The sequence below is a fragment of the Juglans regia genome, chromosome 2 (assembly GCF_001411555.2).
Source record: "Juglans regia cultivar Chandler chromosome 2, Walnut 2.0, whole genome shotgun sequence".
NCBI lineage: Eukaryota > Viridiplantae > Streptophyta > Magnoliopsida > Fagales > Juglandaceae > Juglans > Juglans regia.
The window spans coordinates 31,924,430-31,942,601 of record NC_049902.1 but is presented as its reverse complement, the minus strand read 5'-3'; positions in this window follow the sequence as shown (position 1 = coordinate 31,942,601).

The following is an 18,172-nucleotide window of genomic DNA, read 5'->3' as shown; positions in this document are numbered from 1 at the left end:
GGGAAATTTTCCGTACAATGGGACAGGAACTGAACCAATACTGAGCTGCCAACTCATCAGGGTGGGTAAATGGCGCGATGTTATCAAACTTTGTCGCGTGGCTAAAAGCATTAGAATTGATTTATGCATATGCATATCCAAAATTACCTCTTTTACATATCTATTTTGTCATTTAAATAAAATTTTCACATTAATTTATGCATATTTGAAATAAAATAATAATAAAATATTATTATTTTATTATTATTACTTTTTTGTTAAAATCTATTTTTTTACATATATTTTACAATTAACATCCACTACATACATTTGACATTAATAATACAAATATAATAATAAAAAATATAATTTTTTAATAATAATATATTAAAAATATAATAAAATGAACAAATATATATATAATATATTATAATAATAAAATGAATGTGCAAGTGAATGTTTTTTTTGTTGTTGAAGGAGTGAGAAAATGAAAGGATTGTGTGAGAGGGAGTGGGAGGAGAGAGAATTAATTATTAAAATATAATTTGTAGGGTGAATAGTTGTTATCTAAATTTAGATAACTGTTCATAGGTAGCCAAATTTATAGATATGCATAAGTCAATGTGGATGATTTTAGGGTTATATTATCCAAATATGACTTTAGATATAGATATGCATAGACCAATACCAATGCTCTAACTCCTGCAATACTGGTCGAGGACTTCTGCAGTGGTATTAGTGCACTCGGATTATCGTTAAAAGGATTTTTTTCTTTCAATGAATTGAAGAGAAATTTAATTTTTTTATTATTTTATTTATATATATTTTTATATTAAAATAGTTATTTTTTTATTATATAATAATAAAATAATATAAGATAAATTTAATTTTAATTATTCACATTAAATCTTCACATTAAATTATATATTTATTCATTATTAATAATGAATAACTAATAATTTTAAAAATATTTAATTTTTTAATATATTCTTATTAAATTAATATATCACTAACTTAAATTAATATATCAATTGTGATAAAACATGTGATAGAAAGAAAGGGAGAAAAAATTAATTAATAAAATATATATTTGATATATGCACAATAACTTTTAAATTTAAAATTTTTTTTAAAAGTCATTGTAGCATATTTTGTTTTCTAATAATTAAATACTCAATAAATTTAATTTTTAATAAATCTAACGAGAGTGCTCTTAATGATATTTATGGCAATGCAAGTTTGATTCATGTTCTTGTCGCACTACATTTTAATTTTTTTAAATGATTCAAAAAGTGATTATTAATATATTTATATATATATTTAAAAATGTATAAAAGAAAAAGAAAAAAAATACAAATATATTAGAGATACGGCCAGCAGCTGCAACCGAGTAGCAGGATCCTTATTTTTTTTTTATGGTTTCCATGTTTTAATTTAATCTTTTCCAAGAATTTAAATATAATGAAAATTTTCAGTTATCAAATACTAATAAATAATCATTTAATTACCTTAACCATTAAGATAGGTAAAAATAGATGACAAAATTTAATCCTAAATAATATAGTTTTTTTTTTAAGAGAAATTGTCATCATTTATTCATAAAAAAAAATTTATATCCATGACTAGATATATTCTGGGATGTCCTCATATTAAATATGACATCATAAATCAAAATTATGTATTTGGAACTCCACTAATACACAATTTTCTTTTGTGATTGGTCTGATCTTTACTATTGCTAATACTATATACAAATGTCTAAGAGACAATACTCTCTGCCTAAATAAAGACTCAACATTACCCTTCATAGAAAGAGATGACTCAACCTCTACAGACAAACGTCCGAGAGATGAACTCTTTTTTTTTATTATTATTTTAATTAACAATAAGGAAATTAAAAAGGAAATCAGTGAAATAAATATGAAAAGAGCTGCCGGAATCGATTAGGTGCGTGTGTCAAGAAGAGCTGTCGGAAGAGGTGGCGGCGCGTGAGAACCACGCGCTATGATTTTCACAAAACTACCACTTTTCACCAAACGATTTTAGACCTGTAAATCTATTTGTGCCGCGCGTGTCTCTCGAGAGTTATCAAAAAGTTATAAATTTATTTTTTTCTTCGGTGAAGAAAGGAAAATAAAACTAAGTAAAAAAAATCTTAATAAATAAGATGAGTAAATGGAAGAAAGAGATGGAGGAGGAGGAAGCCGATGCCTCCTCTCCCTCTGGCAAAAATTAGATCTAGAACTTTTGATTCGCTAGGGGTTTTCAACACAATCCTAAAGAATAATTAGATCTTAATAGACGATGCTGGATTAGTATTTTATTATTATTAATGTTGTGTGCATTAGTAATTAAGAAAAGGAAACTGTCACTTTTTCAATTTTTAGTTGAAAAGAAAAATAATCTATCCATTTTTCCAATATAAGGTTTTTTTTTAAAGAATGATATCTCCATCTTATTAAATTTTTAATATAAAAATAATACATTAAATACAAAAAGAAACAATTTAGTCGCAAATTGAGGTGTAATCGGTCCGATTTTTCAGTAATTATATATATATATATATATTAGTATATAATACTATAGTAATAATATATAGTTATTTATATAGGATTTTTAAATTTAATGTTATATTAATTAGTAATTTAACATATAATGCAAAATTATTTTATATATAATTATATATAAAAATCATATAAAAATATTTTATATAATATAAAAAATTAAAAAATATATATATGAGCAAGTCTGATCCAATGCTAGAAAAAGGAAAATTAGAATCAGACCGATTTCGACCTGTTTTGAAAAAACTGAAACTATTACTGAAAGTATGGACCGAACCGATTTAGAACCAGACACCGGTTCATCGATTTTTTTTCACCCCCAATCAAGTTGCAAAAATATCCCACAAAAATAAATATACAAACTAACATAATTTAATTTGGTATATTAGATTGTAAAATTATTTTTATTGTAAAGTATATCTAACATATCATATGAAATCATGTTAGTTTATAAGTTTACTTTTGTAGAATCTTTTTGTTGGGTTGCATGTGTAGTCTAGTTTGTGAGTAGAAAATGCGCAAATAGAGAGTTCGCTCTATCTTGGCCTGAGCGAAGCTCAACTCGCAAGTTCGCTTGAGGTTCACTCGACAGTGGGCTCAAGTCAAGGTCAGACAGATTGTTCACTCAAGATTCGCGCGACAGTGGGCTCAAGCGAAGCATGAATCCTAATGTTCGCTCGAGCCAATGATCTATTGATTGTTCGCTCGAGGCTCGACACCCGCTCAAGCGAAAAACCTATTTCACAAATCACTTACTGGAGTTGTGGCAAGCCGGGCCATGTCAAGAGAGACTGTCGGAATCAAGAAAGTGCTGATGATGAGCGCGGTGGCTGAAGAAATACAGGACACTCTAATTCTTGCAGTGCAGAATCCGATTGACGATTGGTTGTTGGATTTACGGGTTTCATTCCATAGCACCTCACATCGAGAGGTCATGTAGAACTATGTTACTGGTGATTTTGGGAAGACATATATGGGTGATAGAGAGGCACTGGATGTAGTGAGAGTGAGCGATGTGCGCATCACACTTTCGAACAAGAGTGTGTGGATTTTACAGCAAGTCAAACATGTTCTCTATCTAAAGAAAAGCATGATTTCTATGAGACAACTTGATGACAATGATCATGCAGTAGCATTTTCTAAAAGAACATGGAAGATTACTAAGGGTGCGTTGGTCTTGGCAGGTGGAAAGAGATCTAATATTTTGTATTTGACATTAGGGTCTAGTGATGTGTACAAAAATACAGAAGTGCAAAAAAGTAGGCTTGGTCGTGTGAATAAGATGGGGAAGGAAAATAGAGTCAATTTTGTTGTTCCTTCTGTAAGCTTAGGGAAGTTGGCTAAGGTTACTAAGGTCTATTCGAGATCGGATACTCCCAATGTAGTGAGAGTTGTGAATTGCCCAATAGATGTGCTAACTAAGGGCAATGCACGTGAGAGACAGAAATCTGGTCCCACTTCAGTGCATCTTCTAGCTTGAAGACGATAACTGTGAGCTGTAGAGGTGATAGAGTTTGTGATAGAAACAATGACAGACATGTGAAAAACCAATCTCCAAGTGGGAGATTGTTGGGTTACATATAGAGCCTAGTTTGTGAGCAGAAAAGGAGCAGTCAAAGAGTTCGCTCGACTGTCGTTCGATCTTGACTCAAATGAAGCTCAACCTGTGAGTTCGTTTGAAGTACGTTCGACAGTGGGCTCGAGCAAAGGTCGGGCAGATTGTTCGCACAAGGTTCCCGAGACAGTGGGCTCGAGCAAAGCACTAACCCTAGTGTTCGCTTAAGCAACGCTTGACAGACCTCTCAAACAGCACTCGACAAACCGTTTGAGCCAATGTTCTATTGACTATTCGCTCGAGTCATGCTCGACACCTGCTCAAGTGAAGAATCCGAATTTTTTTGTTTATGGTTTTTAGCACCGTTTTCACTATATATTTGTAATATTTGTTCTTTTGTGAGTATGTTAAGCAAATTAGAGTGGAAAAAAATAATTGTGAGAGCATATTGAGAGAGTGAAAAAGTTATAGAAAGTGAGAGTTGAGATCATACGAGTATGAGTCGTATTCTTGTAACTCACAATGTGTGATTATAATCTCATTTAAAATAAAAAACATGTAGTTATGTGATCATAAACACATGTCAAACTATATTAATTTTCTATCGTGAAATTATTTGCTTTTAATTTCTTTCTTGTTGCGATCCACAACACTCTTTATAGTTATAATAATTCTCAAATATAAAAAAAAGAAAAAACCTCAGATTAAAAAAAAAAAATAGCGAAAGAGTAAAGAACTACGATTTCAAGCACAGTATCGCCCGAGAAAAGGAAAAAAGCTACGATAAAAATTAACTCTGATATTATTTATTTACGAATTCTAAAAAACCATGCAATGATCAGAAATATCCCGTGCGTACCTTTTTTGTACGGCTTTCGCATTCTTATGTTGAGATCACATGTATCCTAAATCATTAAGGCTTTCTTTTGGATTATCAATTCATCTCAATTTATCTCAACTCATCATTATAATTTTTTTAAATTTTAACATAAAATATAATAAATAATTTAATTTTTTCAAATTATAAAATAATAATAATATTAAAAAATAATATTCTAACAATATTTTATCATCTCAATTCAATTCAACTCAACTCACTTCAATATCCAAACTCAACCTAAATATAAATTCAATGGGTGGGACTACTATGCCGGCTCATCTTTACCGCGTACTGCATAGATGTTTTTTTTTAATATTTTTTTTTACATTTAAATATTTTTAAAAAATAAAAAAATATATTAATACATTTAAAATTATTTTTTAATTATTAAATAAAAAAAATTAACTAGCAGTCAAACAAAGTGAGTAAAGTAATGTTTTCCAAATTCAAGATCCTTGACCAAATTCAGGAGCATACTTGTTTGGATAAACACGACGTTTTATCCTTTCAAAGACCCTTTATTGGGAAATTGAAGATCTTATGAAGATTTGCTCTCTATTGATGGAGAAGGACCACCAGCAAGCAATATGGCCAACAGTTTCAGCACTGACTGTCAGTCCTTGACCAAATTCAAGTCACCCAAAATAGTGGTCCCTCATTCCTTTTCCTTGCATAGATCTAACCCAAAATGCCACATGAAACAAAGTGCCGCATTCAACATAGATGATAATTCTTACAAGGTAGGAGATATCTTTCCCAGTTCACAAGGGATCATGAAAGATACGTCAAGTCTATGTTCGTCTATAAATAACTTATGAGAGATAACAAACATTTTATTTTATCTTTATATATACTTATTTTCATATTGCGTTACTGACTTAAACATCGGAATTTTCCTAGAGCAATCAATGTCGTCTCTGTATTGTTGCATATCTAATGGTGGGATGGCAGTAAACATTTGCACTTTCCAAAGTTGCAGCAGGGATCCTTACAAGAAAAGATGCTAATTATTAATAAAGGAAAATTTTATACACCATACTACCATCTCATTGTCATCAAATTAAGTATGATGTGATATATTTATTATTATTAAATGATCATTTATTGTATATTTATTTATCATTTAATAGTGATAAATATGTCACATACTACTTAGTATGATCAAAATAAGATGAGAGTGTAGTGTATAGCATTACTCATTAATAAAACATTGAGTTCCATAGACTCATGAGAGGTAACAAATATTTCACTTCATCTTTACATACACTTATTCTCATATTGTGTTATTGACTTAAGTATCGGAGTCTCTTTAGGGCAATTAGTGCCGCCTCTGTATTGTTGCATATCTAATGGTGGGATGGCAGCAAACATCTACACTTTCCAAATTTGCAGCTGGGATTCTTACGGGCAAGATGCTAATTATTAATAAAACATTTGAGTTCCATAGACTTAGAGCAAGCTCAATAGTTTGTATAATAATTTATAAAAGTGGAACCTCCCAAAACGTACAGCCAATGGGGTAATGCTCCCAAATGAAACACGAGATAGATACAAAAGGCCACTTCCTATGATTTTATTAAATACTAAAAAGTTAGAAGGAGAATATTACCAAATTGATCTTATGTGATAATCCAAAAGGCTTGAAGATTCATTCAACCCTTTGAGCTCTTTTTGGAGCCCACTTGGCATTATATAAACGACAGAAAGATTAAAAAAAAAAAAAGAGAAGATTTTGATGAAATAAATAAACCCAATGAAACTTAATTGGAGTTATCGGTGGGTTTGGTAATGACTATAATATGTAACGCTGTGGATGCTGATGGAGATGTGCCATTAAAGTTCTTAATTCTAGGGTTTTCTTTTCTTTTATTTTTTATTTATTTTTTAGATGAACATGCAGTCATTGGAAATCTATCCATTGTATGTTTTAAATTATTCTTTATTTTCTTATAAAAAAAAATTATTCTTTATTTTATCATTGAGTTATACATGAGAAATACTAGATCTACACATAAATTTTATAAAAATAGTTTATAAATTAACATGATTTAATGTGATTTATCAAATTGTAAAATTATTTTTTTATTATAAAATAAATTTAACGTATTACATTAAACTATATCAATATCAGAGTGTAAACTTTTTGTGTAAAATTTATATATAGACTTAGGAAAATGATAGAATTACTACCCTCTTACTACTTATTTACTACTTTTCTTATATTTAATTTTTTTTATAATTTTTTATTTTACTTAATAATAGTTAAGGAAGTGATAATTAATAAATTTATATATTTTTTTAATTTTTTTCTTAATGATTAAGGATGTTAAAAAAATACTTAAAATAAAATAATAAAAAAATAAATACACTACAAGTAGTAGATGGGTAGTAGATAGATAGTAAGCCTATCACTACCCATAGACTTAACAGTTATTGTACTATATTTGATTGCATAAGCATAAAAGAACCATCTTACGGACGTTAAAGAACAAAGACATTACATTATTATAAATATTTTATACTGTATTTGACATTGCTATATGCATATTCGATAACTCATAGTTATATATTATACTCTAATCCCTTATTAATTAATATATATATATATATATTTCCTTATATTTAAAAGTATCTATCGTCCAATGAACAATAATGAACAATCCTATTATTTTACGCTTTTATTCTTCGTCCCTCTCTACATCCTCACATAAATATTCTTTCCAAAATACCACAAAATCAACACAATAGATCACAAAATCACCACAACATATCACAAAATTACAACAAGCACATACCAAATTCACCGTAAATCATCTCAAAATGACCGTAGGATGATCACAAACTCACCGTAAATCATCCTAATTCTACAAAATCACAAAATGTATAAATTTACAAAATCACAAAATGGGAGAGGTAAAGGTTAGGCGGGGCATGGAGGAGCAGGGGAGGTGCCGCGGAAGGCTGATGGTGGCGTTGTGGGCTGTAGGCGGCGGATCTAGGCTGTTGTGGTGGTGCAGTGGCTTGGGCTTGGCTAACGGCGGCGTTACGGGGAGAAACATGTGCGTGTAGAGGTGCTGCGTGGTGGGGCTAGGGAGGAGCTATGGGCGTTGCGTCTGGGAGTCGTGTTGTGGGGAAGAGGTGGCTGTCAAAGCTCGTGGTAGGAGTTGCTCGCGGTGGCTGAAGGGAAATCAAAGGGAGAGGAAGAGAGGACTGTAGGCTTTGGCCTGTTGCAGAGAGAGAGAGAGAGAGAGAGAGAGAGAGAGAGGTCTATAGGGAGAAGATCGGCGTGGGGAAGGTCGCCGGTGATTGGGCTTGGTGGTGACGCGGCAATGGAGGCTAGCGGTGTTGGCAGGAGCCGAGGAGAAGAGAGATCGAGAGGAAGAGGGAGAGGGGCATGTGGCTGGAGGGAGGGAGGGAGGAGGGAGCAAGAGGGAAGAGGGAAAAGTTAGGGTTTGAGCCTTTAAATCCTAACTCTTCATCTTGAGTCTCTAGATTTGATCTAGGTAGATCAAATCATACATTTAAATAAACTCACTTAAAATAGATAATTAAAAAATAAATATCATATCATACATTTAAAATCAATTTTAATTTATAAAATATTAATATTTTATCATTAAATAAATGATGAAGTTTTGCTAAATATTTTTAAGAAAATAAAACCATATGAATAATTAGAGTTTTTAAAATAATTTAAATCTCATAATATTTTTAATTAACTAAAATCATTTAGATAAAATAATTTTCTACAACTATAATATTTTTGGGGCTTCCAAAATATAAGAGGCTTACTTTAATGATGAAAGAACGCAGGGGCGGAACTAGGATTTGATATTTGGGGGGGCGATTGACAAAGTGTGGGATATGTGTGAGTATGAGTAATATGTATTTTTTACACGTGACTATATAAAAAATAATAATCATACGTCATAAAATTGCATACAAAAAATACATGTCTATAAATCATCTTATAAGATAATTTTCCTTAAGATTTTCATAGTTTGCTAGAGACCATTACAAAAGGAAAGGAAAATGAAATATCAATTTAGGATTTTCCCTTCAAATTAAGCTCGACGACGATCTTTCATGGAATAAAATTCATCCATTATCATCTCTGAAGTGAAATTCTTTGCAATTTCTTTCTCAATATAAACTAGCAAATGATCTGCAAGAAAATCATCTTCCATTCGAGTACGCAATCTAGTTTTGATAAGTTTTATGGCAGAAAATGCTCGCTCAGTAGTAGCAGTAGAAACATGAAGAGTTAATACTAGACGAATTAACCTGTTAATCAAATAATAAATATTTGACTTTTCTGAAATTGCTAGTCCTCTGCATAGCTCAGATAATGTAGACATATTTTGAAAATTTAGATGCGTCAGCACATCAAGCTCATAATGCTGCAATTGAATTCTCAAAAGGAATTTTTCTTGCTCAGTAAAATCCTGTGGATAAAACTTCTCAACTAATTTGCATATATCATCAATTTTAAATGATTTGTATGCACCTTTAGGGTTCAAAGCAGCACTAAGAATGAGAAGTTCCATTGTATGGTTGTTAAATCTATTATTCAATTCTTGTAACTAGAAGTCTATTATAGCAGTAAATATATCAATCCTAAAATGATGCTCCATTGACTTGTCAACTTGATGATGAGATTTGCCTCTTGCTCTTGTATATTGGCCATTCATATCAGGAATATCAATTTGGCATTTTTCACAAAATGATATAACATCAGTAAGCAAAGACTCCCGCACATTATCTCTCAGATTTTGAATGAGTACTTTTGTGGTTGAAACTAGGCTCATGGCAAATTTATTCGCGAATCACATTTCGCACTTTATTTGCAAATATATGCAAAATTTCCTTTTGAATTTTGGGTGATGTATATTTGGTATTTTGTGGAGCATTTTCCATGACAACTCCATTAACTTGATCATTATAACTTGCCAAAATTTTTATCAGTTCAATGAAGCTACCTTAATTTTTTGAGTCAGAGCTTTCATCATGACCTCTAAAGGCACAAGCTTGGAATGTAAGCCATCGAACACTTTCTATCGAAGTTTTGAGCCTCAACCGATTATTCTTCATATCTTGTGATACTTGTTTTTCAACTAACTTGTCAATATGTCTTGACTGATTCATTAGATCCTCACAATATTTTACAGCATTTTTATGTGGTGAATTTGGATCTCTCCACACATGTCATATTAAAGGACAATTCATTTTATCATTCACTTTTTTCCAATTGTCAAAACCTTTAATGGTAAATGCATCTAATCCTGGACGGCCTGTTGATTTCTTAGAAAAAATGTAGCATGGAAGACAAAATATAGCATTCTTCGATGGTGAGTACTCCAACCAATTTGAATATCTTTGAAACCAAGAAAATTGAAATCGACGACGTTGATTGCCTATTCCTGAAAATAGATATTCTGAAAGTTTAGGTTGATATGGACCAGCTTTAAGATAGGCACATCGAATCTCATCTTGTAGGTTAGTAGGAAATTCTCATATTTGTGGACGTAATCCTGGATCACGTTCCAAAGAGGTAGCATCCATCTTTTCAGGTTGGATTCTTGAAGTTTTAGAGGGACGCTCGTCAGTGATAGAAACATCACGCTTCGTTGTTACTGAGCTCTCTAAATGTATATTACTCTCCGAATTGTCCACGTCTTTCTTTTTAAAAAAGAATCAATTGTTCTTGGCTTGCTCATATTTTTCTATACTTTAAAAAAAATTTATAGATTAAGAATAAACCTGTGAAATACCTAATAAGTAATGATATAAAATTGTTAGATTTTTTTGTATAGTTAGTATTTATTAAAGTGAACAAAAAAAAAAAAAAACTAGATGCAAATGTTTTATCAGGCTATCAACAATAGAATAATCATCAAGCTGGTAGAATGGAAAAATTCATAAAGTACCTTTTAGAAGTCTGTGACGGCGTGACCCTCTCTCAAAGATCTTAAAGTACCTTTTATGAGCATTTGATCCCTGAAATAAACTCATAGAAAAGATGCCGACAAATTAGATAACACTACTTAAAAGTTTATGAGTAACCTACACGAAATAACAAACTTATTTTTTTTCAATTTTCAGCATTTCATACCAATCAAAATAAAAATTTCAATTATATATTTAAAAAAAAAAAGTACATAGAACACTCATGAGTTACTATTACTATTATTCACTAGAAAGATTATTATTTCTAGCAATTAAAAAAGTCAAATCCCAATTATTATTTAAAAAAAAAGCACCTGAAGTGTTTTTCTTTTCTTTTCTTTTACTGTGCTCTCCTCTTAAATTCTTCGGCTCCATGTTTAATCTCCAATCATTTTGGCTGAATACTCAACATTCAATGGGGAAGCTTTCCACATCAATTATAAATGATACACACAAGTTTATATATAGCAAAACCGATAGTCAATACTGCCTTTGTTTCGCAGAGGCATGGCAAAGGCAGCTTATTAATTTGTAAGATACAGAGAATACAGAGTAGAAACTTGCAACTTTTGTTTAGAAAATTGCATGCGTCTCGTAATGGCTTATATACAGGATCCTAATGAGTCTTTTAGCCTCTTAATATAATAATATTCAAAAGTCGAACTCGAAGGATTAATACTCGAAAGTCGAACTCGAAGGACAAACTATGAAGGGCCAAGGCACTGAGTTGCAAAACCCATTTTTCTAAAAAAAAAAAAAAACCAAACAAAACTGGATAGTTTGAACTTACTTCGGTGAAGTCAAGAACTAGAAGAGAAGCACTGCAGATGAAAGGTGAAGCACTCAAGAGGTGAAGCTCACAGTCACTGCAAATGCGGAAAAGTTGAGATTTGAGAGAAACTTTCCAAGTTCAACCTCACTGCAGATGCAGATGCGAAAAGGCGAAGCAACAAAGCTCACTAATATTTGATGGTCAAATAAACAAAAATGAAACTTGCAGGTCCGTAGGAAATGAGCCTTGATGAGAAAGTAAAAAGTTCCATATTTCCAAGATATGATCATGCATGCATGCCCAGACTTGACTCTTGAGTTGCCCGTTGGTATTTTCACCTCTCTCCTCTCTCTGTGATATGTTATCTGCTTGTAAGAATTCACTTCTCGAGATTTATGTTTTATCGATAAGCAGCAAAGATTTATGTGTAAGGTAAAATGAAGTGAAAAGTTATGTGAGTATTGGAATTTGGGAGGATAGTTTTAATAAAAATTTTGAAAGCCTGAGTATTGGGGGGCGATTTTAATTATATAAAGAAATATTATATTTATTTACATATGATATTAATGTTTTAAAAAATTTTTGGGAGGGGGGTAGCCCCCCAACCTTATAGCTAGTTCCGCCCCTAAAAGAACGTGAGGGTAGGAACATGGAGAGTGGATTTGCTTCATACGAGCTCGCTACATCTTCTTCATAGTTGGAGATAACATGATATGCATGCATTGATATCTATCGTCAAATATGGTTAATTTGTAGAGTTGAAACTTTCATGCAAAGCTTTTAACACGTGATTGTAATTGATCTTTCACATACAGATGATCAACCCAAAGGAAATGTAGAGAAATTCATAGAAATTCTGCGGTTGGAACAAACTCTTCTTATTAAAGTAGAGAAATATGAAAATTCATATATGCTTTCTTGTATTAGGTTTTTATGCTCCTGTGCATTAGGCTATTTACTAATCTATCTTATGTACTCTTTCAATCTTGATGATTGTGAACTAACAACTAAGTCAATTATTCAAAATTTTATACTGCATGTAAGGATCAGTCACACTTTATTTGCTGTTTGGACATATTATTTTTAAAAATTTTATTTTTTCTTCCAATCAAGTAAACGTGGAAAACGTGATTTGCACGTTAAACCGCTACTAGTATGTATGTGTGTGTGTATATATATATACATATACTAGTAAGGGCAACGTGCGTTGCACGTATGTCCTGATGAAAAATATAAGGAGAAAATAAAAATATTAAGAACTAGTAAATGGAAATGTGAGAAATGTAATATAAAGAAAAATTGAACAAAACGTAAAAAAAAAAAAAAAAAAAAAAAAGGTGAAGAAATAAAGATAAACTTTATATACAAGTCAATGTTATATTTACGTATATAATTACAACAGTGAAAACGTTAAGAAGAATAGATTTTCAATGTTTATGATATAGCTTGATACATAGGATGGGCGGAGAGCACGTTGAATTTATTCTGACGTAGCTTTCCATATTGATTCATTTCTGCACGCAAGTATATAATCTATTCTTTTTCTGAAACTATACTTGCGATATTTGCTAAATATGATTGGTGTTCATGTAATAATGAGAAAATATAAAAACATAATGCATTAAATTTTTTTAAATAAATTTATGATTATACATTTTACCTCGCCTGTGTGTTTGAATAGATCAACAGTTGTAGAATTCAATATTTCTCCTGTCATCAATCAGAAGACAACAACGATTATAAATCCAGTATCGTCCTTTACTTCCAGATAGACTCAACAGCTAAAATTAACGAGAATATTAATATTGTCTAAATTTAACAATCATTATACCATATTTATCATGTAAAAAACAATCACTTCAAATGATGAGATAAAATACTTACCGTGGTTGTGCAATGCTCATGCTTTTGTAATTATAGCACATAAATTTTTCATTATGATCATATCCAATGGCCTTATTACAATTTGCACAGGACATATAATAGAACTGCTAGTGCAAATTGATTAATGAAATTTTTTCTTTAACTGAGAATGTTGGTTTCTGCATCAAAAAGGCAAGAAGAAATATATAATATGAATGCAATAGTATATTAAATTTAAATAGAAATAAATAATTTTTATTGATATAAATAGGAAATAAAATGAAGAAAGTATTTTTTAGTAACAGATAGTTATGAATAAATCCAATCGCTCAATATTAAAATAGATGCAATTATGATGTCAGAACATAAATCTCTTTGACAAAGTGTTGAAGTTTCGGCAATATTGTTGAAAGTAGAAAGTGTTATATATTCACTAAAGAGGAAGGATCATTGTGAACTTTAGTTTGAGAAGAATTAACATTCGAAGATGATCCAATCTATCTTATACAAATGATTTCATCGTTGTTTGAATGAAAATAGAGAGTATGCTGAGACTGTGTTTGTGTTTGAATTTTAATATTTGGAGTTTTTTTGAACTTAGCATATCTCCTTTTTTTTTTCGGCGGATGTCTTCCTTCTTCTTTTCGGATTGAGCAGCATACCAATTTATTCTTGTTGGATATTCTTCACGTTCTTCAAGATTTATTTATAGAAGTAATTAGATAAAAATTAAAATAATTAGTGTTAATAATGTTTAAATCTATTTCTATTTTTAATAATATCGTCTTACCAATCGGCAAAAAGTTATAGAAGGTTATAACTTCTGTGTTGATTTCAGAATGCAATCTAAAAAAGATTTGAAAATATATCAAAGATGTAAGTAAATATGTATATACAAAGAGAGATGATATATAACAAATATTATAAGCATTTATAGCTAAAGTAGAAAAAGGAGTCAATTAATTCCAAATAATAATTTCATATAGATTATATTAAATGAACCAAATGAAATAGCACACTTTAGAATATGACAAATCTATTAAGACAAATTAATATGATCAGAAAAGGAAATATTCATATAAAACATATAATGTCAACAATTTATTTCAGCTACAAGTGCATTTATGTAAGGATAAAAAATTTGAATAACATTTTCTAATGATATAGAAGAGAACATACCAGAAAGTAGAGGACAAGTAAAATAACAGCGGGAATAAAGGAAATTGACAATAGCCAGCTTGAAGAATGGTAATTGAAGAACGCAAGAAGCAAATCTGTAAATTAAAAAAAAAATTACAAACATTAGATCTATATTAATAATTATAGTCAATTTCATATATCATATATTTATTAGTTCGAAATAAATATATAATGTGTTAAATTTAAACTTAGAAAGTACATTACTAAGTGTTAAATAATTTTATCATATAATTTTAATATAAATCTTCATCAGTTATAAATACAAGAAACAATTTGAACAAATTTTAATACATTACAAATTTTCAAAGTTCTCAAATGTTGTTATTAATTTTGGATTAGATATTAAAGTACGAATTAAAGGAAAAAATGTAGAAAATAAATAAAATTTATTTTTTTTAAGATTTTATTTTGTTATAACAATTTTATGGGCAGTTGATATATTAATTTAGAAAAACATTTATCAAACTATAAGGTAATAGTTAGGTTGGAAATTATTTTTAACACCTATGTATTTTTTGAAATAAGCCCAAATTCTCACGTGAAAAACCGAGTCCCTAACACTTAAGCCCCCACACGACGTCGTTTGAAGCAAGAGAAAATCCAAGTTTTTTTTTCGCTCCTTTATTTATTTCGTTCTCTATGCCGGCGCCCCCATTCTTTTCTACAAAACTCTCTCACCAATCTTCCAGAGTTTTCCTTCCTATTCTATCTATTTTTCGTTTTCACTCCTGTGTCGTAGTCTCACCATTAGACTACAAATTGTTACTTCTTCTCTCAACTAGATCAACACCAAGAAGGTCTCTCCTCACTTCTTCCTACATATCCGAGTCCATGTATATTTTTTTTAGGTCGGTTTATTTTTGATTTTTTTTTCTCTATAGATCTGAACAGATCTTCATATATTTATAGCCATTGTGTTCAAATCTGCTTACGGCTGCGAGTGAGAAAAGTAGGAGAGATTGAGATAGAGCTGCTACTACTTGAAGGAGGGCTTCTATCCGGCCTGGTCCATGACTACTAACGGTAGCAAATCGCGCGAGGCGAAGAGAGAGGACTTGTGTTGTGTGCAGTATAAAAGGAAACAAAATGTAATTTTGGAATACAAGTAAGGGCAAAATTGGAAATGAAATTGTTAGACGAAAAACTTTTCACCCAACATTCGCATTTAGATATATAATAATAATAAATAGGTAGATACATTCACATCGTTAAAAGCTGTAAAATAAGATTTCCACTTACACAAACATGCTTATATTTTACACCTCCACACTTTCAGGCTTAATAATCACATATAAAAAAAATTACAATCACAAACATGTAATTTGCAAACATCTCTTACCACCTCTAGAAGACGAAGAAATAAACCAAGCGATCTGAGACAAAAATTGTAACTCTGCAGAACAGATGAAATAGAAAGGAATCAGAGTTTATATACTAACAGATACCAGTCAAACTTCTTGAAATGTTGAATAAAATGTTTAGATATGTCAGAGTTCATAAATATGTGCAAGAAAAAAAGAATCTGGACCAAAACTTTACAGACGTAATAGAAAAAAAAAATTAGACTTGAAAAATAAAGGAAAGAAGAACAAATATATAGTGCATGAAGTTTGAATAAAAAAATTGAAAGATTTATAGTCACCGTCTACAGTTCCTCAGATCGGTAAGAACAAAACACGAGGAGGGTAAAAAATTAAAATCTAGAGCATGGCAAGGAATATATGCAGTATTCATCATTTCTGTTGGACGACAAAGACTATAAATACAAAAAAAAACAATTTCGATCAAAGAGGAACACTAAAGAAAAAAACGTCAGATATTAAAAAACATGCACAGAATAAAACAATAGCGACAAGAAATGTTCTTCTTGTAGCAATGAGAGAAGAGAAAAAGTGCAGACAAAAAGGAAAGAGAGGAGAGAGAGAGAGAGAGAGAGAGAGAGAGAGAGAGAGGTGAGAGAGGGGGAGAGAGAGAGAGAGAGAGAGAGAGAGGGAAGAATAATTTGGAAGGAGGCGGAATGCGGAAGGCAAATTCATAAGGATGTATTTATAAGGTTGGTTGTAGAGTTGGGGCTTTTTCCTTATGAAAACGGCAGCGTTTTGGGTCCGGATTGGGCTTCACATATGTGTCATTTATGTTAATAATAGTGTAATGAAAATACTATTTACCCATATGATTTATGATCAGGACCAAATAACACATGAGCTAAACTCACAAATATTCATGGGTCTGAGATCAATGCTAGCCAACTTATTAGACACAATTTACTCGAAGGAATAACTCCAACTTATTAGGCATGATTTACATTGATTCACTGAAGAAAACCAACAAAGGGTATCTAATGTTATACAAATCGAGAAGGGCTGGACGCGACGATGAGCTTGGGTGGATATTGATGACGGTGAGACTGGGGTCGATGGCCACGAATCCAGAGAGAGAGAGAGAGAGAGAGGAGGTGGTGGGAGAAAGAGAGAGACGGAAATCAGAGTGGATGAGTTCGGGGTGGCTTACCGAGAGGTGTCATTATGGTGGCAACTAAGGAAGAAGAAGAATCAATGCGTGGCATTGGTTGGATTGGAGGAGATGGGCAGCGTCGGCAACAGGAAAGAGGAAAAAAGTCCAAAATTGAAGGAAGAAGAATAAGGTCTCGTTTGTTTTCAGAAAACATCTCATCTCATCATTACAATTTTCTCAACTTCCAATACAAAATAAAATAAACAATTCAACTTTTTCAAATCCCAAAATAATAATAATATTAAAAAATATATTTTAATAATACTTTATTCAACTTTTTAACTTTAATCTCATCTCATATCATCTCATTTTTGAAAACAAATGAGCCCTAAAATGTCGTGCGGCGCATTCAGAGAAAAAAAGAAAGGGAAGAAAACTTAGGGTTTCCATTACACGTACATATGCTGGGCTCAATTCACGTACACTCAGCCCAATAAAATACACTCAAACCCCCAACTCACCAGCTAGGCCCACAGAAATTAATACACTACAAACCACTACAAAGGCTCATAGAAAGAGTAGGATATTTAACACTTAGTTAAATTATTATATGATTAAATTGTTATGATACTAATAAATTGTTATATTATAAAATTATAACAATTATAATCATAAGATTAAATTATTTAACACTTATTATAAAGAATTATATGATTAAATTATTTAACACTTATTTAACAATTATTATTATATGATTGAAAAGTATAGAAAATATATATATATATATATATATATAAAGAAACAAAAGAAAAAAAAAAGGATATTACGCAACTTTTATTTGCAATCTCACAAATTGTATTCTTATTATATAGTTATTTTTGTTGGTGACAGTTAGATAGCCACTTATTATAATTAAATTTAAATAATAAAAAATGTAACAGATTATATTCTAATATGTT